Source organism: Micromys minutus (assembly GCF_963924665.1).
Source record: "Micromys minutus genome assembly, chromosome: X".
NCBI lineage: Eukaryota > Metazoa > Chordata > Mammalia > Rodentia > Muridae > Micromys > Micromys minutus.
In genome coordinates this window covers 120,305,760-120,328,478 of record NC_137970.1, presented here as the reverse complement: position 1 = coordinate 120,328,478, position 22,719 = coordinate 120,305,760, and the positions used below count along the sequence as shown (strand labels likewise).

At 36.5% G+C, this 22,719-nt stretch overlaps 1 pseudogene across 1 annotated transcript in view; it reads right to left on the bottom strand.

Moving 5' to 3' along the window:
• Nucleotides 1-22,045, bottom strand: part of LOC308415236 (coiled-coil domain-containing protein R3HCC1L-like) — a 176,843-nt pseudogene extending 154,798 nt beyond the window's left edge. Inside the window, exon 1 of the transcript in view lies at nucleotides 21,992-22,045. The product of the transcript in view is annotated as a coiled-coil domain-containing protein R3HCC1L-like (transcript). The remainder of the gene's footprint in view (nucleotides 1-21,991) is intronic.
• Nucleotides 22,046-22,719: the final 674 nt, after the last annotated feature.

Sequence of the window (22,719 nt, the reverse complement as noted above, 5' to 3'; positions counted from 1 at the left end):
TTCTCCAAAATTGAACAACATGCTCTTTATCTCTTGATTTTCTAAACTTTTTTGGACCTTGGGAGCTGAGCACAGCTACTCGGTTACTTTTAAACAAAGACTGTCCCTTCTCCATCAGTTAAGCTTATCTTCTTCCCCTAACTGTAGAGCTTTTTAAAGACATATGCATGGGGCAGTAATGAAGGAAGGGAACACCAATCTACCAGTGAGAACATCCATATAGACCCTGGAGATTATTGTGATCACAAATGTTACAACCTGATCACTCTTTATATCCTCTACTATTTTTGATAAATCACTAGATTCTTATATGCCTATCTGTTGAAATTCAGAATAAAAAAAGAACAAAAACAAACTTTAAAAAGAGGAAAAACTAAAATTAATGGGAGAAATGAAGCAAGTAAGTAGTATACATTTGATGAATTTATCTGAATTCTGAAATTCTTTTATGTAAATCTTACCATAGTTCTCACATATTAGCTCTCTCTCTCTCTCTCTCTCTCTCTCTCTCTCTCTCTCTCTCTCTCTCTCTCTCTCTCTCTCTCTCTCACTCCGTCTTCCTTCTTCTTCTGTTTTCAGAGGGTTAGGCACCCTGAGTGTCCTTCCCATCCTAACTTATGAAATCTCTGCAAGGGTAGGCATATCCTTTCCCACTGAGACAAGAAAAGGCAGCCCAGCTAGAGGAACATATCCTATGTACTGACAACAGTTTGGATAGCTCCTTCACTAGTTGATTGGGACCCACATGAAGGCCAACCTGCACATCTGCTACATATGTGTAGGAAGCCTAGGTCCAGCCATTGTATACTCTTTGGTTGGTGGCTCAGTCTTGAAAAACAATAAGGGTCCATGTTACTTGACTGTTGATTCTCTTGTGGAAATCCTATCCCCTTCAGGGTCTTCAATCCTTTCTCCAACTCTTCCAAAAGAGTCCCTGACCTCTGTCCAACAGTTGGCTATAGGTATCTGCATCCATTTCAGCCAGCTGCTGGGCAAAGCCACTCAGAAGACTGATTCTAGGCTCCTGTCTGCTAATATAGTCACATTTAATTCAGTTCTATTTTAATTCCCTGTATTCCTGGCTGAATTCATATAATATTCATGCAACCAGTCAATGGTAGTTTGTAGGTTAAAGTCCACGACATAAAGGTAATGTAAAAAACGAGATTTCAGTTCCTTAAACACAAAGCACAGGATGATGCTTCAGAACAAATTCACACACACCCTGCACCCCCCACACAAACACCTCATTTGTACCTTCTTCCATTTTCCACAGTTCATATATCTCATGTGAACACCCAATTGATTTATCTTTAAGACCTGGTGAACTCATGCTAAAAGCTTGGATAATGTCTTTCTTATCTCTTTCTCAAACTGCATTTTTCTAATCTGAGTTTTGTAATTATCACAGTTGGGCTTTTGGAAAGAACTAGTGTCCATTGAGGAGATTAATATGCTAGGTAAGTGTTTTATTCTTTGCTTTCTTATAGACGAAACAAAAACAGTTTAATCAACTCACATAGAGTTCTTTATTCTTTTTGTGTAATAGTAGCTATCAAATTTATTTACTATATCTAGGACAGCATTTTAAATATATTTTAGTTACTTTATAATTATGTATATATGTATGTAGTTATGTGCATATAAATTCAGGATCACAAGGAGGCCAAAGACTTTGGATACTCTGAAGCTAGAGGTATAACATGTATTACATAAGCACTGAGAACCAAATTCAAGTATTTTGCAAGAGCTGCATAAGCTTTTAATTGTAGGGCCATCATATCTCCAACCTTATAAGAGGACAGTTTAAAACACTGTTCTAATTTATTTATGATTACAATGAGAAAATAATTTATACATGTTATTCAATATTCTCTTTCTTTTTTACTAGGGACTCTCTGTATTTACATTTGAAATGTTATTCCCTTCCCCCACCCAGCTCCCCTCCCTACTTGTCTTCATGAAGGTACACTCACTCCTAATCACCCTGTTCACTCCAGTGCCTTGGCATTCCTCTACATTGGTAAAATGTGCCCTCCCAGGACCAAAAGTCTCTTCTCACATTGATGGCAGACACTGCTATCTTCAGATACTTATGCAACTGTAACTATAGGTCTCTCAATATGTGCTCAATGCTTGGCGTTTTAATCTATGGGAGTTTTTGAGGATTTGGTTGGTTGATAATTTGTTTTTCCTATAAGGTTGCATTCCACCTTCAGCTCCTTCATTCCTTTCTTTAGTTCCTTCCTTGGGGTCCCCGTGTTCAGTTCGATGGTAAGCTTTAAGCATGCTTAGCTATATATGTATGACTCTGGCAGTGCCCTTGAGGAGGCACTTCTGTCTGGGTCCTGCCAGGAAGTAATGCTTGGCATTAGCAATAGTGCTTGGGTTTGATGGCTGCATATAGGGTGGGTCCCCAGATGAGACAGCCTCTGAATGATCTTTTCTTTAATCCCTGCTCCTCTATTTGACCTAGTATTTCCTCCCATGAGTGTTTTGTTCTCCCTTCTAAGGACTGAGGCATCCATGTTTTGGCCTTCCTTCTTTTTGAGCTTCATAAGGTCTGTGAACTGTTTCTTGGGAGATTTATGCGGCTAGTGTCAGCTTATCAGTGAATACATAACATGAGTGTGTTTTGTTTATTTGTTTGTTTGTTTGTGACTGGGTTACCTCACTCAGGATGATAGTTACTAGTTCCATCCATTTGCCTGGTAATTTCATAAAGTCATTTTTTTTATAGCTGAGTAGTACTCCATTGTGTAAATGTATCACAATTTCTGTATCCATTCCTCTGTTGAAGGGCATTCATGTTCTTTCCAGTTTCTGTGTATTATAAATAAGGCTGCTATTAACAGGGTGGAGCTTGTGTCCTTGTTAATATGTTGGAACATTTTTTGGGTGTATGCTCAGGAGTGGAATAGCAAGGTCTTCAGGTAAATACTATCTATGTTCAGTTTTCCAAGGAACTGCGTGACTGGTTTCCAGAGGGTTTTACCAGCTTGCAAACCCACCAACAGCGGAGGAGTGTTCCTCTTTCTCCGCATCTTTGGCAGCATCTGCTGTCATCTGAATTTTTTAACTTAGCCATTCTTACTGTTGTGAGGTAGAATCTCAGGTTCATTTTGGTTTGCATTTACCTGATGAGTAGGGAAGTTGAGCATTTCCTTAGGTGATTCTCAGCCATTTGATATTTCTCAGTTGAGAATTCTTTGTTTAGCTCGGCACGCCACTTTTTAAAAGGATTGTTTCATTCTCTGGAGTCTAATATCTTGAGTTATTTGTATATATTGGATATTAGCTTTCTAATGAATGTAGGACTGGTAAAGATCCTTTCCCAATATCTTGGCTGCTGTTTTTTTCTTCTTGACAGTGTCCTTAGCCTTACAGAAGCTTTGCAATCTCATTAAGTCCCATTTGTAGATATTTGACCTTAGAGCACGAACCATTGGTGTTCTGTTCAGGAAATTTCCCCCGTGCCTATGTGTTCTAAGCTCTTCCCCACTCTCTCTTCTAATAGTTTCAGTGTCCCTGGTTTTATGTTGAGATCTTTGATCCACTTGCACTTGAGCTTTGTACAAGGAGATAAGAAAGGATTAATTTGCATTCTTTTGCTGGCTGACTGCCAGTTGAACCAAAGCTATTTGTTTGAAGAGTCTGTCCTTTTTCTATTAATTTCTTTTTCTTTTTTGTCAAAGATCAAGTGACCATAGGTGTGTGGGTTATTTCTGGGTCTTCCATTCTGTTCCATTGTTCTACCTGCCTGTCTTTGTATCAATTCCATGTGTTTTTTCTCACAATTCCTTTGTAATATAGCTTATGGTTAGGGATGGTGATTTCTCTAGAAGTTATTTTATTATGGAGAATAGATTTCACTATCCTAGTTTTTTTTTTTTTTTTTTTTTTTTTTTTTTTTTTTGTATTCCAGATGAATTTGCAAGTTGTTCTTTCCAACTATTTGAAGAATTGAGTTGGAATTTTGATGGTGATTGCATTGAATCTGTACATTGTTTTTGGCAAGATGGCCATTGGTCCTTCCAGTCCATGAGCATGGGAGACGTTTCCATCTTCTGAGATCTTCTTCAAATTCCTTCTTCAAAGTTTATAAGTTTTTGTGATACAGATCTTTCACTTGCTTAGTTTGGATCACACCAGGTATTACATAGTTTGTGAAGGTTGTCTTTTCCCTAAATTCTTTCTTAGCCTGTTTCTCCTTTGAGTAGAGGAAGGCTACTGATTTATTTGAGATAATTTTATATCCAGTACTTTGCTGAAGTTGTCAGGTGTAAAAGTTCTCTGGTTAAATTTTTGTGGTCACTTAAGTATAGTACATTATCATCTGAAAATAGTGATATTTTGACTTCCTCCTTTCCAATTTGTATCTCTTTGACTTCTTTTTGCTGTCTAATTGCTCTGGCCAGGAACTCCACTACTATATTGAATAGGTAGAGGGAGATTGGGCAGCCTTGTCAAGTTCCTGATTTTAATAGGATTGTTTCAAGTTTCTCCTCATTTAGTGTGATGTCGGCTACTGGTTTGCTGTATATTGTTTTACTATGTGTAAGTATGGGCCTTGAATTCCTCATCTTTACAAGACTTTTAACAAGAAGAAGTTTAGAATTTTGTCAAAAGCTTTCTCAGCATCTAAAGAGATGTACTTGTGTATGGTTTTGTGTGTGTGTGTGTGTGTGTGTGTGTGTGTGTTTTATATAGTGGATTTCTTTGATAGATTTTCTTATATTGAACCAACTTAGTGTTCCTGGGATTAATCCTACTTAATTATGGTGAATAACTGTTTTGAAGTGTTCTTGAGTTGTGTTTGCAATAATTATATTGAGTATTTTTTGCATAGATGTTCATGAGGGAAATGCAAATAAAGTCCTCTTTCTTTGTAGTATCTTTGTGTGGTTTATGTAGTAGCATAATTGTGGCTTCAAAGAATGATTTAGGTATTATTCCTTCTTTTTCTATTTTGTGGAATAATTTTGAGAGTATTGGTATTAGGTCTTCTATGAAAGTCTGACAGAATTCTGCATGGAACCCATATAGTCCTGGTCTTTTTTATTTTTTGAGAGGCTTTTGATCACTGATTCTATTACTTTAGGGGTTATGGGTCTGTTTAGATGGTTTATCTGATCCTGGTTTAACTTTGGTTCCTGGTATCTGTATAGAAATTTGTCCATTTCTTCTAGATTTTCCAGTTTTATTGAGTATAAGCTTTTGTAGTAGGATCTGATGATTTCTTAAATTTTCTCAGTTTCTTTTGTTATGTCTCCCCTTTCTTTCCTGATCTTGTCAATTTGGATAATATCTCTGTGCCCTCTGGTTAGTCTGATAAGGGTTTATGAATCTTGTTGATTTTCTCAAAGAACTAGCTTTTGGTTTTGTTGATTCTTTGTATAGCTCTTTTTGTCTCTGTTTGTTTGATTTCAGCTCTGAGTTTGATTATTTCCCGCCATATGCTCTTCTTGAGTTTATATGCTTATTTTTGTTCTAGAGCTTTCAAGTGTGATGTCCAGCTGCTAGTGTAGGCCCTCTCTAGTGTCTTCTTTGAGGCACTCAGAGCTATGAGTTTTCCTCTTAGTACTGCTTTCATTGCATCCCATAAGTTTGGGTATGTTGTGCTTTCCTTTTCATTAAATTTTAAAAAAATCCTTAGTTTTTTTCATTTCTTCCTTAACCATGTTATCATTGAGTAGAGCATTGTTCAGCTTCCAAGTGTATGTATGGTTTCAGTTGTTTTTGTTGTTATTAAAGACCAGCCTTGGTCCATAATGATCTGATAGGATGCATGGGGATATTTCAATCTTCTTATATCTGTTGAGGCCTGTTTTGTGACAAACTATAAGGTCAGTTTTGGAGAAGGTATGGTGAGGTGCTGAGAAGAAGGTATATTCTTTTGTTTTAGGATGAAATGTTCTGTAGATGTCTGTTAATTCCAATTCATTCATAACTTCTGCTTGTTTCACCATGCCTCTATTTAGTTTCTGGTTCTATGATCTGTCCATTGATGAGGGAGGGGTGTTGAAGTCTCCAACTATTATTGTGTGTAGTGCAAGCAATACATGCTTTGAGCTTTAGTTTTTTTTTTTTTTTTTTTTTTTTTTTTTGATGAATGCGTGTGCCCATGTATTTGGAACATAAGCGTTCACGATTGAGAGGTCATCTTGATAGAGAGTTCATTTTTCCTGTCATGAGTAAAAAGTTAAAAAGTTTCCTTTCTTATCTTTTTTGATAACTTTGGGTTGAAAAATCCATTTTATTGGATAATAGAATTGATACTCCAGCTTGTTTCTTGGGACCATTTGCTTGAAAAGTTTTTTCCCCGGCCTTTTACTGTGAGGTAGTATCTGTCTTTGTCTCTAAGATGAGTTTCCTGTATGCATCAAAATGCTGGATCCTGTGTATGTAGCTAGTCTGATAGTCTATGTCCTTTCATTTGGGAATTGAGTCTATTGATGTTAAGAGATCGTAAGGAATAGTGATTGTTGTTTCCTGCTATTTTTGTCCTTAGAGGTAGAATTATGTTTGTGTGCTTTTCTTCTGTTGGTTTTCCTGGGAGAAGATCATTTTCTTGATTTTCCTAGCATGTAGTTTTCCTCCTTGTGTTGGAGTTTTCCATCTGTCATCCTTTGTAGGGTTGTATTTGTGGAGAGATATTGTGTAAATTTGGTTTTGTCCTAAAATATCTTGGTTTCTCCATCTATGGTAATTGAGAGTTTTGCCTGATATAAGTAACCTCAGCTGGCATTTGTGTCCTCTTAGAGTCTGTGTGATATCTGTCCAGTATCTTCTACCTTTCATAGTCTGTCTTGAGAGTACTGGTATAATTTTGATTGGTCTGCCTTTATATGTTACTTGTAATTTTTCCCTTACTGCTTTTAGTATTCTTTGTTTTGAACATTTGGTGTTCTGACTATTATGTCTTGTGAGGAGTTTCTTTTCTGATCCAATCTATTTGGAGTTCTGTCGGCTTCTTTTATGTTCATGATCCTCTTGTTCTTAAGGGTAGGGCAGTTTTCTTCTATGATTTGTTGAAGATATTTACTGTGCCTTTTAGTTGGGAGTCTTTGCTCTCTTCTACACCTATTATTCTTAGGTTTGGTCTTCTCATTGTGTGCTGGATATCCTGAATGCTTTGGGTTTGGAACTTTTTCTCTGACTGTTGTGTCAATGTTTTCTATGTCGTCTTCTGTCCCTCACACCCTCTCTTCTATTTCTTGTAGTCTGTTGGTGCTGTTTGCATCTATGACTCCTGATTTCTTTTTTAGGTTTTCTATCTCTAGAGTTGTCTGTTTTTGTGATTTGTTTATTGTTTCTATTTCCGTTTTCAATTTCAAACATTTTTCGCATGTTTGGTTGTGTTTTCTTCTAGTTCTTTGAGTGCTTTTTGTGTTTCCACTTTAAGGGCTTCTACTTGTTTACCTGTGTGCTTCTGATTCTCCTGTAATTGTGTAAGGGAGTAATTCATGTGCTCCTCAATGATCTCCATCATCATCATCATCATGATGTACGATTTTAACTCTAAATCTTGTTTTTCTGGTATGTTGGGAAATCTACTACTTATTTTGGTGTGAGAGCTGTGGTCTGATGTTGCCAGGTTGTCTTGGTTTCCATTGCTTAGGTTCTTGTGCATTCCTTTTTCCATCTTATTATCTGTGATTATAGGTGATATTGTTGTCTCTGACTCGAGCTTCTCTCTCCTGTGCATCTGAGGACCCATGGGCTCAGGAAGGAGATTGCTCCTTGGTGTTTGGCTCTTTGTGGGCAGGCAGTAAGTTCTGATGGCAGTGATTTATTTCTGTCTTTGTGGGCTCTGGTGAAAGAGCACTAGTAAGACTGTTCTGGGTGCTCAGCCTTCTGCGGGCAGGTCCTGAGATTTGATGGCTGTCAGCTAGCCTTTCCTCTGGGCTGGAAAGGACCAGTTCCCAGAGAGTACCATGCTACCTGTGCTCTGAGAACTACGGGCGTTCACTCCTCAGATAGCCTGTGGGGGTCTGTGGCAGGCTCAGAGTGGGTTCAGGTGGGAGAGTGCTTGTAAGGCACTTCTGGGAGCTCAGTTCTCTGTGGGCAGGTCTTGAGTCCTGATGGCGATCTTTCAGCCCTCTCTCTGGGCTGGAAATACCAATATTCTCTCTCAACTATCAGATGTAGTAAACTTTAGTGCTACTTTCTTACAAAAATGTCTTAGTCCATTAAGGGCACAGTTAGAAAGAACTATAAATCAGAAAATAGACAATTCCTCTCGTTGATGCCACCACATGCTTCAAATGTTTTGTGATAAGAACATACAAAATCAACCCTAATAAGAATATTCATTAATATCATACGCTACAACCAGTATCTGCAGTCATCATAAAAATCTTCACAATTTATCCCTCACTTTCTCATTAAAATTTGTTATAATTTGACCTCTACTTCCTTATTCATCTTACCCTAGGCTTTGGCGCATTCTACGTACGTTCTGTTTATATGTTTTGCTTGTATAATACACTTGTTAAACAAGTTATGCTATGCAGTATTTTTCTGTTACAGCTTTGCTTGGTGGCATGAACCCAAGAGGGTGGCCAAAAAATGACTCAGAGTAAAGTTTCATGTAGTAGCCAACTTTATTCAGGGTATTAAGCACTTTTCCTTCTGAGGGTTAAGAAAAATCATATGACAAAATTCACTTGAGTTCAAGTTGTATACTGTCAGAAGGACAAAGTCACATGAGTTTAGCCTGTTTACAGTTATAAAGACAACTTGTTCTTGGAAACATCATTCATAATAATGGATAAGTTCATGGGTAATTTGAAACAGAACCCAATCCTATTTACTATATCTTGGAGGGGCACAAAAACACAATTGATGTTTTTTTTTTTTTTTTTTTTTTTTGACTAACAGAGGTCACAATACTTTTGTCTTTGTTTACATGGAGTTTTCTCACAAGCTATCAGAAATCTCACACATTCATTCCTGGACTGTGTTGTGACATTTGTCCTTCTATACTTTGATTACTTCATTTAACATATTTTCTAATGATTGCCAAAAAAAGACAGCATTTTATGGGTCAGCACCTAGTCCTCTGCACATATATTATAGCTTTCAGTCTAGTGTTTTTATGGACTCTCAAGTATGAGAACAAGAGGGTCCTCCCATCCTCCTACCTCCAGATATTGCCTGTTTCCATTCTTTCTGCTAGCCCTCAGGGCTTCAGTTCCTTCCCCTCATCCAATATCAGATCATGTTCCCTTCTTCCTGCCCCCAGACCACCCTGTCTTCCTTTCCTCCCAGGTGCCTACTACAGAACAACAGTGATAAAAACTACATGGTATTGGTACAGAGACAGACAGGTTTGTCCATAGAATAGAATTGAAGACTCAGAAATAAAACCTCACACTTACTCACACTTGATCTTTGACAAGGAAGCTAAAAATACACAATAAAAAACAAAAACTATCTTCAATTAATGCTGCTGGTCTAACTGGCTGTCTGTATGTAGAAAAATGAAAATAGACCCATATTTGTCACCATGCACAAAACTCAAGTCCAAGTGGATCAAGGACCTCAACATAAAACCAGATACACTCAATCTAATAGACGAGAAAGTGGCAAAGTGCCTTGAACTAATTGGAACAGGGTGAAATTTATTAAACAGAACTCCAATGGCTCATGCTCTAAGATCAAGAATAATAATAAATATTTTAATCAGTGTCAGTTACTACATAGTTAATTTAATTTGCATTTTAGTTGATTTATTATGGTGACCATCTAAAAATTACAAAATTACGTTTGGCAACTTAAATGGTATTCAAATAAGAATAGAGTCTTTGGTTCCAAATTAAGTAATCTTATATTTAAAAAGCCTGAGACTCCACATAAAACAAAACTAATAATTTCAATAAATTTAAATAAATTTGTATGATACAACATAAAAGAACCTGTAGCATTTTGTGTTAAAATGAAGTAAAGCAAGAAATATAAATTAAGTTTATTAATAATAATCTGAGAAGAATACATTACTTAGTAATAAACCTAGAAGCCCTATGTTATTTTCTGCAGTAAATGGATAGGCAGCCAATGTTAATTTTTGTATGGAACCACAAAGGACTTCCAATAGACAAAACAATGTCAATCAAAGAGGATGAAGTTGAAGGTGTCACACTATGATATTTAAAGTTATATTACAATGTCAGAATAATCAAATCTGAATAGGACTGGCACAGAAATATACATAGCAGTTAAATAAGAGATATCACACCCTGGCATTTATGGTTACTTTAGTTTTGAAAGAGGTATCAAGATGCGAATCAGGGAAAGAACAATGCATTAAAGAATATTGGGTAAAACTGGATATGCACATGCAGATTATATTATAACTCTGCAGATACATTATAACTAGTCAGTATCTCATTAATTTTCATATTCAGGAATCAGCTAAAAATGATCAGGATTTTGATGTAAATCAAAAACTGTAAAACTACTAGAAACAGAACAGAAAATTTTGCACAAAAGCATTATCATTGTAAGTGAAGTCATTCTGAAGCATCGTTATTGCTACCTGAAAATAGCAAGGGGAATGAATGTTCTATGACCTAGGTCTAGAGAATGATTGCCTCTTGAAAATGACACTAAAGAATAGGCAACAATAGCAAAAATCAGCATATGAAATTGTGCCAGCCTTCCAAGTTTTGTACATTAAAGTGAACAATGAACAGAATAAAGATATAAGTACTGATTTGGTAACAAGAAAGAATAAGTCTTTATACATGGGCAAAAGAACAGATCAGAAAATTCTCAAATGAATCTATACAAATTCCTGTTCATACTTGATTTTCAATGTCACTAATGGAGAAATGACAGAATACTGCTATCTTCCTCTGCTGTCTCCTGAGATGTATAAGCTATTGTTTTCATCGTTTAAAGTGATCTCAGGTATACTTCTAGTTTTATAGTTGTTAGAGATTTTACTTATATTGATTTTGATGTTTGACATTCTATGTTCTAGCCTTTTGCTGCCAGACTACCTATGGTCCAAAGTTGAAATGAGTGCCTCATAGGCTACATCTAGCTCATATCTTTGTTTTTCTTTTTAACTTTCCAGGCACTTTGTGTCTTTTTATTAGAAAAGTTCATCTATTTACATTCACAGTATTGGTTATATGTAATAACTGGATAATGCCATTTTGTCCACAATAGATTTGTTTTTGTTATTCTTTTAATTCTTTTCTGCTCATTTTGGCTTTTTTGTGATTAAGTATTTTTTCTAATGCTATTCTTCCATTGATTGATTTTTACTCAATTATATCTACTACAGGTTTTAGATTAATGATTACCATGAAGTTTTCATAAATTATTTTATAATTTCAGTAGATTATTTTAAGATGCTAATTTAATTTTGATCACATAACATTTTACTCAACCTTTTCTCTGTTTGAATTTTTTATTCTGTATTATACATTATTTTATATTATTTATTACTGACTTAGTTATTGGAGCTTGTATTATTTCTTATATTTGCTCCTTTAATGTCCTAAATAAATATATGCCATTTTTAATCTTACCCTATGCACCTTTTGTAATTGAAAATAGATTTTGCTATTATATAATACATCTCAAGCACATATTTTCCTCCCTCTTTCCTTTCTTCTCAATCCTCCCCTTCTTTTTCTTCCAGATACACTGTGACTTCATTTCTCTTTGGAAAATAGCAGGTCTCCAAGGGTTGGTAACCAACCAAACACAGAAAACGTAGGTACATAAAACAAGGTGGAAGCCCTTATACTGAGGCTGGACAAGGCAAGACAGATTGTAGGTCAAGGTTCTGTGGCTAGGTTAATGTCTAGGTTACTCTTTTTATAGCCTGCAGACTAACTACCTTTTCACTCCAAAGATTAGAATGCAGGAGTGAAGGAGATTCAGTGGGTGGACTAAGTGTGATGGAAATGGAGTTTGGTTGAATTAGGTGAGGGAGGGTGTAGGAGAGAGTATGAGACAGCACGCATTGCAGATCACTGGGGGAGGAGGGTAATGTGGCTTGTGCAGAATTTTCCGGAATCTACAAGGATGAACCTAGTGAGGATTTCTAGTAATGGAGAATATGGAATCTGAACTGACCATTCTTTGTAAACAGGCAAGGCTTCCACTGGTGGGACTGGGTTACATTCATTTGAGTTATTGGTTAAAAGATCCTGAGGAGATTCTCAAATAACCTAGCCAGATGCTAGGGTAGAATGTTTGAAAATTAATAATGGAACATTACTGTGGACAACTTCCATACAATTCATTGAATGTAGAGAAGGGATTTTCATCTTACCAAGGCAAGGTTAGAATATTCTGGATTTGACTAAATACTTACTTGTACCAATACATTTTATAATTTAATATTTTTATACACTTAACAAGTATCTTTTTATTTAAGATAGAACAGGTCCTTTTATTAGTTTTCTTAAGAAAGATATGGTAGATATACCTATCCAGATTTTCTCTTTGTCCAGAGCATGGGGTAGTCACAACTAGAGACCAAACCAAATGAAAACACACAAAGACATAGAGTCTGTGTCTTTGTTTTTGATACTTCATGTATTCATTCGCTTTACATCTAGATTGCTGTGCCCTTTCTTGTTCCCTGCTAACATAGTTCCTCCCCTCATCCTCTCCTACCCTTCTCCTCTGACAGGGTAGAGGCTTCCCCTGGATATCTCCCTCACTCTGGTACACTAATTCACTGCCAGACTAGGACCTTCCTCTCCCACAGAAGCCAGGCAAGGCAACCCAGTTAGGGGAACTAAATTCCACAGACAGGCAACAGCTTTAGGGACTCACTTAATCCAGTTGTTGGGGGACCCACACAGAGACTGAGCTGAACATCTGCTACAAATGTGCTTGGGAGCCTAGGTCCAGCCCGTGTATGCTTTGTGGTTGGTGGTTATTTCAGATTTTGACATTTCTAAGGGTCCAGGTTAGTTGACTCTCTTGGCCGTCCTGTAGAGTAACTACCTTCTTTGTGCCACAATCCTTCCTTATATTCTTCCATAAGAGTCCCCAAGCTCCATCCACTATTTGGCTGATGAAGTCTCAAGTTGGGCTGGTTATTGGTTGGCCATTTCCTCAGTCTCTGCTCCATCTTTGTCTCTTCATTTCTTGAAGACAGAAGACTTTTGGGTTTAAAGTTTTGTGGGTGGGTCATTGTCATTATACCTCCACTAGGGTTCCTGCCTGGCTACAGGAGGGGACCTCTTCAAGTTCTATATTCCCACTCTTATTTGTCTCAGTTAAGGACACCCAATTAACTCCTGGAAGCCTGACCCATCCCAGGTCTCTAGGATGTCCTCAAAATGCCCCCGACCTCCCCCACCTCCAGTTGCAGATTTCCTCTCATTCTCCTGGTCCTCTGACCCTCTTCTGTCTTTTCCCACACATTATCCTGACTCCCCCCATCCTTCCCTATCCTCTGTCTCACTCAGTTGCCTCCTTTCCTTTTGCTCCTATGACTATTTTATCTCCCATTCTAAGTGGAATTTAAGCATCCTCACTTGGGTTTTTCTTCTTGTTTAACCTCTTTGGGTCTGTGGTGTGTATCATGGTTATCCTGTACTTTATGACTAATAACCACTTGTAAGTGTGTACATACCATACATGTCCTTTTGGGTTACCTCACTCAGTATAATATTGTCTAGTTCCATCTATTATTCGTGAATTTCATGAAATTGTTTTTAATAGTTGAGTAGTATTCTTTTGGGTAAATGAAACGTATTTACTGTAACCATTTTTAATTGAGGTACATCTGGATTGTTTTCAGCTTCTGGCACTATCCCACAAGAATACATGTTCCATTATGTTGCTGATATCTTTGTTCAACAAATGGAGTGAACTCTTATACGATATCTCTCCATCTTAGCACTCTGTCACTTTTTGAAATTGCTTTTTACTCTGTTTTGAGATAAACTTTCCTTTCTACTTTCTTATCTGATATCTTCATTCAAGTAATATCTTCCACAGATTTTTACCTTTATCTCCTCGGTGACTCTGTCTGGATATCATGATTCTTTGTATACTCTTTGTATACTTCTTTGTTGATACATCTGATACTCCACATAGTTAGCTTAAAACTTATCTTTGGTTTTCAGATATTGTGAGATGCTGCTCACAATCTTCACTTTTCGCTTCAAATCCATTATAATCAAAGCTATTCTAATAGTTTTCTCCAAACTTCCTTAGTTTTTCAATTTTCTGTTTCTTTTTATATGTAGAAGTGTGTTGCCCCCCTGTGCAAATGACTATTATAGCACTTAGAACCGTCTTTGAAACTCTGTTTTTAATATCAACTAGTTCACAAATTTTATATTGGGACCTTTCTCCTTTATTTTTGTGCTTTCTGGGCCTTAACAGAGTATGTGACATAGTTAGTTTTTGATATATTTAGTAAAGTAAATTTAAGTGAGGACATCATAATTACCTTTGCAGATTCCTTTACTTGAGCCCTTACAGTTATATATGCATTCAATAAATTCTTAAACTAGATGAACTCCATGTGAAAAATTTTACCCCCTCTATGTCTTTATCTAGATTCTTTCACACAAGCTTCGTAGAACAGCCTGTACATTATTAAGTTTAGGTAGAGTTTTTCCCTCTAATAGAGCCTTTAAAATCATTCTTCCTACCTATTAGAAAGAAGTTAATTAAGTGATTCTTTTCTGGGAACACTATAGAGATTGCAGGTATATTAGGGAATAAGACAGAACAATTTCTCATACCACTTTCTTTTTAATGGTTGAGACTTAAGTTAATTAGCAAATAAATATGGCATATCTTTTGAGGCAGTATTAAGTGCTAAGTGAGAACCCTAAAGTCAGATACATAAATGCCATTTATGAATTTTTTATTGAAGAACTTTATTTTAAAAAACAAAGATATATGTACAAATTTTAAGCATTTTTGCATAAAGGGATACAAATACATTTTTGTCAGTGTTTGATGTTTTTTTGGTAAGGTTTGATAGTGTGCATTAAGATCTTACTAGTTACAATGAGCATAAAGTATGTGTATAAGAGGATGTAACCTGGAATTAGTCAAGGTTTTCTTGTTGTGTAAGGAGTAAACATAATAGTTTTTTCTTTTCTTTTTTTCTTTTCCTGAGCTTCACACAGTCTGTGAGTTGTTTCTGGGGTGTTCAGAGCTTTCTGGGGTTAGTATCCAATTATCAGTGACTGCATATTATGTCTGTTCTTTTGTGACTGGGTTATCTCACTCAGGATGATAATCATTTATGGATTTTTTAAGAGCTCTTTGAGAAATCATTTCATCTGTGAGGTAAGGTATGTTTTAAGAGGCAACATCTAAGTAAAGTAAAAGATCACACACATATTTCTGGAAAAAAACACACAAGACATAATGCATAGCAGGTATGAATGTATTTGGCTGGAAGTTTAGTTTGTGTAACTCATGTGGTTGATGTAAATAAAACAAGAGGTAAGAATCAGTCATGTAAGACAGAATTGGATCCTCAGTTTGTTTCAGTTCTTACTGAAATGAAAACAGCAGAGAACAATCTAGTCCCCCAAACTGTTCTTGTATGACCAATGAATGTTGGTTATACATCTGGCTATCACTGAAAAATAATACTAACATTCTACTCCAAAAATATGTATGAAATTTAGAAATTTTTATTCCTTAAGCAGTTGAAAATGGGCTATGATTAGATAAAATTCTGTGACATGTGTTTTATTCTCTTTGGACACATAGTTATTTAAGAGTTTGTCCTTCCATCAAAATAAAAGCACAAGTAAAAAAATACCTAATACACAGACATATTTGAAATTACTAATCATATTGCATATTCTAAAATCCTATATGTATCTTTCATCGAAGTGATTATAGGGCAATTGGCAAAATGAGTTTGAAAGTTGGAAAAGAAGAAAATAAATAAGAAAAACATAGTGAGAATTCTGAAATTTTGGTCTTTTTCAAAAACACATAAACATTGAAAATGTTTTTATTTTAATCCCAGATATGGCATATGGGGCTGCTTCAGAGTGTTCACAACAGCTGATTGTGATGTACCTTATGCTCTTGCAGGGGCATGCCAGCTGTACATAGATTTTGCAAGTTTGTGGTGTTTGGAATGTTGAGAACTTTTCACAGGGTATATAAATGCTAGGGCCCTTATAGGAGGGTTGTCAGTGGATGTTGGTCTTTCATTGGTGGGGATTGTTTTGGTCTGTTAGTAGATGTACTCAAAGAAGAAACACAAGGAAACAAATTGAATTCATAGCTTTAGATGTGATCATTTTGATCCTTAATGATTCTGGTATCTACTGCTTTGTTTCAGATATCTCTATAAGTGACTCTTCTTTCCCCAAGTTCTATGTTTTGACATCTCCACTTTATTTATCGAAATGTTTTTGCTTGAAACTTCTTTCCTCAAACTCTTTTATTTTTCATTAACTCTTTGTAAGACATGGTTCATGTGGTACTCTGAAAATGGCATTTCCAAAGTTGACCTTTGGTCGTTGCTACTGTTCCCATAATTAATTTATGTTCTTCTCTCTCTCTCTCTCTCTCTCTCTCTCTCTCTCTCTCTCTCTCTCTCTCTCTCTCTCTCTCTGTATCTTATTTATTTTATTTAATTGCTTTTGTTTTATTCTAAGATAGGGTCTAACTGCTGCTCAGTTTTTTCTTGACCTTACTTTCTGGCTCGGGCTGACCGAAAATTTTCAATACTACCACCTTAGCCTCCTGAGATAGATATACAATGTAAACAACTATAAACAGCTCCTACATTAAAAAATACCCTAATATGCCATCTATAGGACTTATATTCAGTTTCTATTAGCACTGACTGGTACACAAGTGATTCAATTTCCCCAAACTACTTTTTGTGATTCTATGCAATTTCTAGCCAATGTATCTAACCATCCATAGCATTGTTAGAAAAAAAAAAAAAAAAAAAAAAAAAAAAAAAAAAAAAAAAAACATTTCCCCAATCAACATTTCATTGTCTAAGTATAAAAATTGTCCCAAATATTGTAAATTACAAGTTCAAATATATACTGAAATCATTTCTACTTGCCCATATGGCTTGCAGTGGTTACTTTTGGCACAAGTTAAAATTACCTGGGAAAAGGGTCTTACTGAAGAATTATGCATATCTGGTTGACCTATGGGGATGTCTATGGGAATTGTCTAAAACTTAAATTGCTCTAGAAAGACTAACAGCACTCTGAAATGTGCCATTCCATAGCCAGAGGCTCGTAAACAGTATAAAAGAGGTGAAATCATGCAAGGATGGGTCTGTTCCTCTTTGCTCTTGACTCTGGAGCTGATGTCTAAACTTTCTTCCCAGGCTTCCATTCAATAATAGAATACAACCTGGAATTATAAGGAAAATAAACTCTTTTTCACTTAGCTCTCTTTTGTCAACATACATACATACATACATATATATATATATATATATATATATATTAACAACTTTATTTTACAAAACAAAGATAAATATACAGATTTTAAATATTTTTTGCTTAAAATTATACATTTTTGTCAGGACTTTTTTTCAGATTTTAACATAATTTTTACATAAAACTATATGAATATATTTTTAGTCAGTACTTGATTTTTTTCAAGGTTTGATAGTATGCCTTGAAAACATAATAGTTACAATGAGCTAAAGTACATGTAAAACAAAATGTAACATGGAAATAGTTAAAGTTTTCTTGTTTTGTAAATATTTTTTTTGTTTTGTTTTGTTTATTTCTTGGACTTCATACAGTCTGTGAATTGTTTCTGGGGGAGTGCAAGACTTGGGGGTTAGCATCCCACTATCAGTGACTGCATATTATGTCTGTTCTTTTGTGACTGGGTTATCTCACTCAGGATGATCTTCTCTAGATGCAGCCATTTTCTTAAGAATTTGGTTAAGTCATTGTTTGTGGCGGCTGAGTAGTATTCCATTGTGTATATGTACCACAATTTTTGTATACATTCGTCTTCTGAAGGACATCTGGGTTCCTTCCAGCTTCTGGCTATTATAAATAGAGCCGCTATGAACATTGTGGTGCATATATCTTTGTTGTGTATTAAAGTGTCTCTGGGGTATATGCCCAGAAGTGGAATAGCTGGGTCTTCAGGTAGTACTATATCCAATTTTCTGAGGTATCGCCAGACAGATTTCCAGAGTGGTTGTATTAGCTTGCAACCCCACCAACAGTGGAGAAGTGTTCCTCTTTCTCCACAGCCTCCCCAGCATCTTCTGTCATCTGAGTTTTGGATCTTGGCCAATCTGACTGGTGTGAGGTGGAATCTCAGGGTTGTTTTGATTTGCATTTCCCTGATGGCTAAGGATGTCTAGCACTTCCTCAGATGTTTCTCTGCCATTGGGTGTTCCTCAACTGAGAACGTTTTCTTTAGCTCTGTACCCCATTTTTAATCGGGTTATTTGATTCTCTGGTGTCTAGCTTTTTGAGTTCCTTGTACACCTTGGATATTAGGCCACTATCTGATGTGGTGTTGGTAAAGATCTTTTCCCATTCTGTTGGTTGCCGTTTTGTTTTCTTGACGATGTCCTTAGCCTTACAGAAACTTTGCAATCTCATTAAGTCCCATTTGTTAATCTTTGACCTTAGAGCTTGAGCCATTGGTGTTTTGTTCAGGAAATTTTCTCCTGTGCCTATGTGTTCTGAGGTTTTCCCTACTTTCTCATCTAATAGTTTCAGTGTATCTGGTTTAATGTGGAGATCTTTGATCCACTTACACTTGAGCTTTGTACAAGGAGATAAGAAAGGGTCTATTTTCATTCTTTTGCATGTTGAGTGCCAGTTGGACCAGGACCATTTGTTGAATAGGCTGTCCTTTTTCCATTGAATGTTTACTGCTCCTTTGTCAAAAATCAGGTGACCATATACATGAGGGCTCATTTCTGAATCTTCTATTCTATTCCATTGATCCACCTGCCTATTTCTGTACTAGTACCATGCAGTTTGCAGCACAATTGCCTTGTAATATAGCTTGAGGTCAGGGATAGTGATTCCCGCAGATTTTTTTTTTTGTTGTTGAGGATGGATTTCGCTATTCTAGGTCTTTTGTTATTCCATATGAAATTGCACATTGATCTTTTCAATTCCATGAAGAACTGGGTTGGAATTTTGAATTGGATTGCATTGAATCTGTAGATTGCTTTTGGTAGGATGGCCATTTTTAAGATGTTGATCTTTCCAATCCATGAGCATGGGAGATCTTACCATTTTCTGAGATCCTCCTCAATTTCTTTCTTTAGAGGTTTGAAGTTCTTGTCATACAGGTCCTTCACTTGCTTAGTTAGAGTCACACCAAGGTATTTCATAGTTTTTGTAACGATTGTGAAGGGTACCTTTTCCCTAATTTCTTTCTCCACATGGTTGTCCTTTGAGTATAGGAAGGCTACTGATTTGTTTGAGTTAATTTTGTATCCAGCCACTTTGCTGAACTTGTTTATCAGCTGTAGGAGTTCTCTGGTGGAATTTTTGGGGTCACTCAAGTACACTATCATGTCATCGGCAAAGAGTGATGTTTTTATCTCTTCCTTTCCGATTTGTATCCCCTTGATCTCCTTTTGCTGTCTAATTGCTCCAGCCAGGACTTCCAGTACTATGTTGAATAGGTAGGGGGAGAGTGGGCAGCCTTGTAGAGTCCCTGATTTAAGTGGGATTGCTTCAAGTTTCTCGCCATTAAGTTTGATGTTGGCTGTTGGTTTGCTGTATATTGCTTTTATTATGTTTAAATATGGGCCTTGTATTCCTGTTCTTTCCAGGACTTTTAACATGAAGGGGTGTTGGATTTTGTCGAATGCTTTCTCAGCGTCTAGTGAGATGACCATGTGATTTTGGTCTTTAAGTTTGTTTATATGGTGGATTACATTGATGGATTTCCTTATGTTAAACCATCCCTGCATCCCAGGGATGAAGCCTACTTGGTCATGATCAATGATGGTTTTGATGTGTTCTTGGATTCGGTTTGCAAGGATTTTGTTGAGTATTTTTGCATCAATGTTCATAAGTGAGATTGGTCTGAAGTTCTCTTTCCTTGTAGGGTCTTTGTGTGGCTTAGGTACGAGGGTTATTGTAGCCTCAAAAAATGAGTTGGGTAATATTCCATCTGATTCTATCTTTTGGAATAGTTTGGCGAATATTGGTGTTATATCCCCAATAAATGTCTGATAAAATTCTGCACTGAACCCGTCTGGACCTGGGCTTTTTTTGGTTGGGAGGCTTTTGATGACTTCTTCTATTTCTTTAGGTGTTATAGGGTTATTTAGATGGTTTACTTGGTCCTGGTTAAACTTTGGGACCTTGTATCTGTCTAGGAATTCGTCCATTTCCTCCAGATTTTCCAATTTTGTGGAGTATAAGTTTTTGTAGTAGGATCTGATGATTTCTTGAATTTCCTTGGTTTCAGTTGTTATGTCACCACTTTCCTTTCTGATTTTGTTAATTTGGATACTCTCTCTTTGCCCTTTAGTTAGTCTAGCTAGGGGTTTATCAATCTTGTTGATTTTCTCAAAGAACCAACTCTTTGTTTTGTTGATTTTTTCAATGGTTCTTTTTGTTTCTATTTGGTCTATTTCTGCCCTAATTTTGATTATTTCTTGCCGTCTACTCTTTTTGGGTATATCTGCTTCCTTTTGTTCTAGGGCTTTTAGCTGTGCTGTCAGGTTGCTGATGTGAGCTCTCTCCAGTTTCTTTTTGGAAGCACTTAGGGCTATGAGTTTTGGGTTAGGAGCTTTTAGTTTTTTGCATCTTCTCTGGCTGCTTTGTCTATGTTTGCAATGTTGTCTTTTGCCCCCGAGATTCTCTCTTCGATCTCTTGTAATCTATTGGAAATGCTTGCTTCTGTGACTCCTGATTTCTTTTTTTGGTGTTCTGAATCTAGGGTTATCTCTTTTAGTGTTTTCTTTATTGTGTCAATCTCTGTTTTAATTTCCCTCTTCCATTACTTTATTTCTTTGGTTCTGTTTTCCTCTTGTTCTTTGAGTTCTTTGAGTGTTTTTCTTGTTTCTTCTTTAAAAGCTTCTGAATCTTTTTGCTTTTCCTCCCTTTCTTGTTTAATTAACTCTATCAGCGTCTTGAGGCATGATTTCAGGTCTGTGTCTTCTTTTTCTGGAGTGTTTGGAGTTCCGATGTTTGCTGTTATGGGAGAGCTGGGTTCTGGTGTTGCTAGATTGTCTTGGTTCTCTTGGGATATACTCTTTTTCTTTTTTCTTGCCATTTTGTTGTCAGTGATATGTTCTTACCTTTCCCTTGTATCTGGTCTGTATCCCTGGTTCTCTACTGGTTGAGGTGTCAGATGGGTCAAGCCCTGTTTTATGCCTCAGAGTAGTCGGGTGTGAGCAGAAGTTCCAACGTTCTGTTTCTGTTTGCTGGTTCAGGCACAGTTGCTCAGCCTCTATGAGCCGCTGTTCCGCCTGGCAGGTAGGCCAGGCTCTGCTCTGAGTCCGGAAGTCGCCTCCGGGTGGAAACAGAAGTTCTGATTTTTTGTTCCCAATCACTGGATCGGGCATAGCGGGGCAGGGCGAGTTACAGTGTGCACTTTCCGTGTGCACTCAGCAGAGATCTCTCTGCTCCCCTGCAGTCTTGGTCTCCCACTCACCAGTTGCTCAGCCTCTATGAGCCGCCGTTCCACCTGGCAGGTAGGCCAGGCTCCGCTCTGCCAGAAAATAAATCTTATTGGCGAATCTCTTCTGGTTTCAAAGCACTTTCCAATAATTCTACTCTGAGACCAAGGTCTTAATCAACTTAATTATCAAAAAACATTCTACATTTCCAAGCCTTATGACTAACACAGACTAATGTAAGTATGTTTTGATTTCAAGGTTATTGTACCTGCATCAGATTAGTTTTGGTGAGAATCTCATCATAAATGTCATGCTGTTGAGTGTACATGCATTATATGATGTATTTCAAACCAAGATCAGTAATATCTCACTCAGTTCCCCAATATCTTCTGAGGGATTACCTTAATTAATCCAAAATATCCTTACCTCCTGGTAGGCTCCATCATTTAATAATTCCACCACCACCACCACAGAGGCCATGTTGCCAACATATGGACCTTTGAGTCAAAAAAGGCTATGCTAAATGTTCAGAGCACAGTATTTCAAAGAATACACATAGGATATATGATATATTAGTATACTTGTATGTTAATTATGACTACATAAGAATCAATCACACATTTCTAAACACTAAATTTCATATAGACATAATTGTCCTGAAGGTTATTATTATATACCACTAGAAAACAATTGAGGATCAATTTTAATAATATTATTACAATGACCTCCAGCAGTTTTGATAAATTAAATTTCCCATTTATTTTAGTACTTACTTGTTCCTCCTGAGTTTTATTATCACAAATTGCCAAAAGGACAGATTAATTTCTTTTTAAAATGTAGTATTGAAAGAAAAAATTAACTTTTATAGTTTTACACAGACACAGAAGATGCACAAAGGCAGCTACCATGTCCTTGGCCAACAAAATAAAAATTTTGTTTCAGAATGAATTTTAAATATATAATCACTGGGTTACAGCAGCCAGTTCTTTTGTCTATACCATTTTTTTGTGGATTCTAACTGCAATATAAACTGAGATCTTTACAGTGATCAATCTGGAAAAAAAAAACAGTCAGAACAGAACTTATGGGAATAAAAGGATGTAAAATAATGCAAGTTCGATTCTAGCTCCTGAGAATAGTGACAAGTCTCAAAG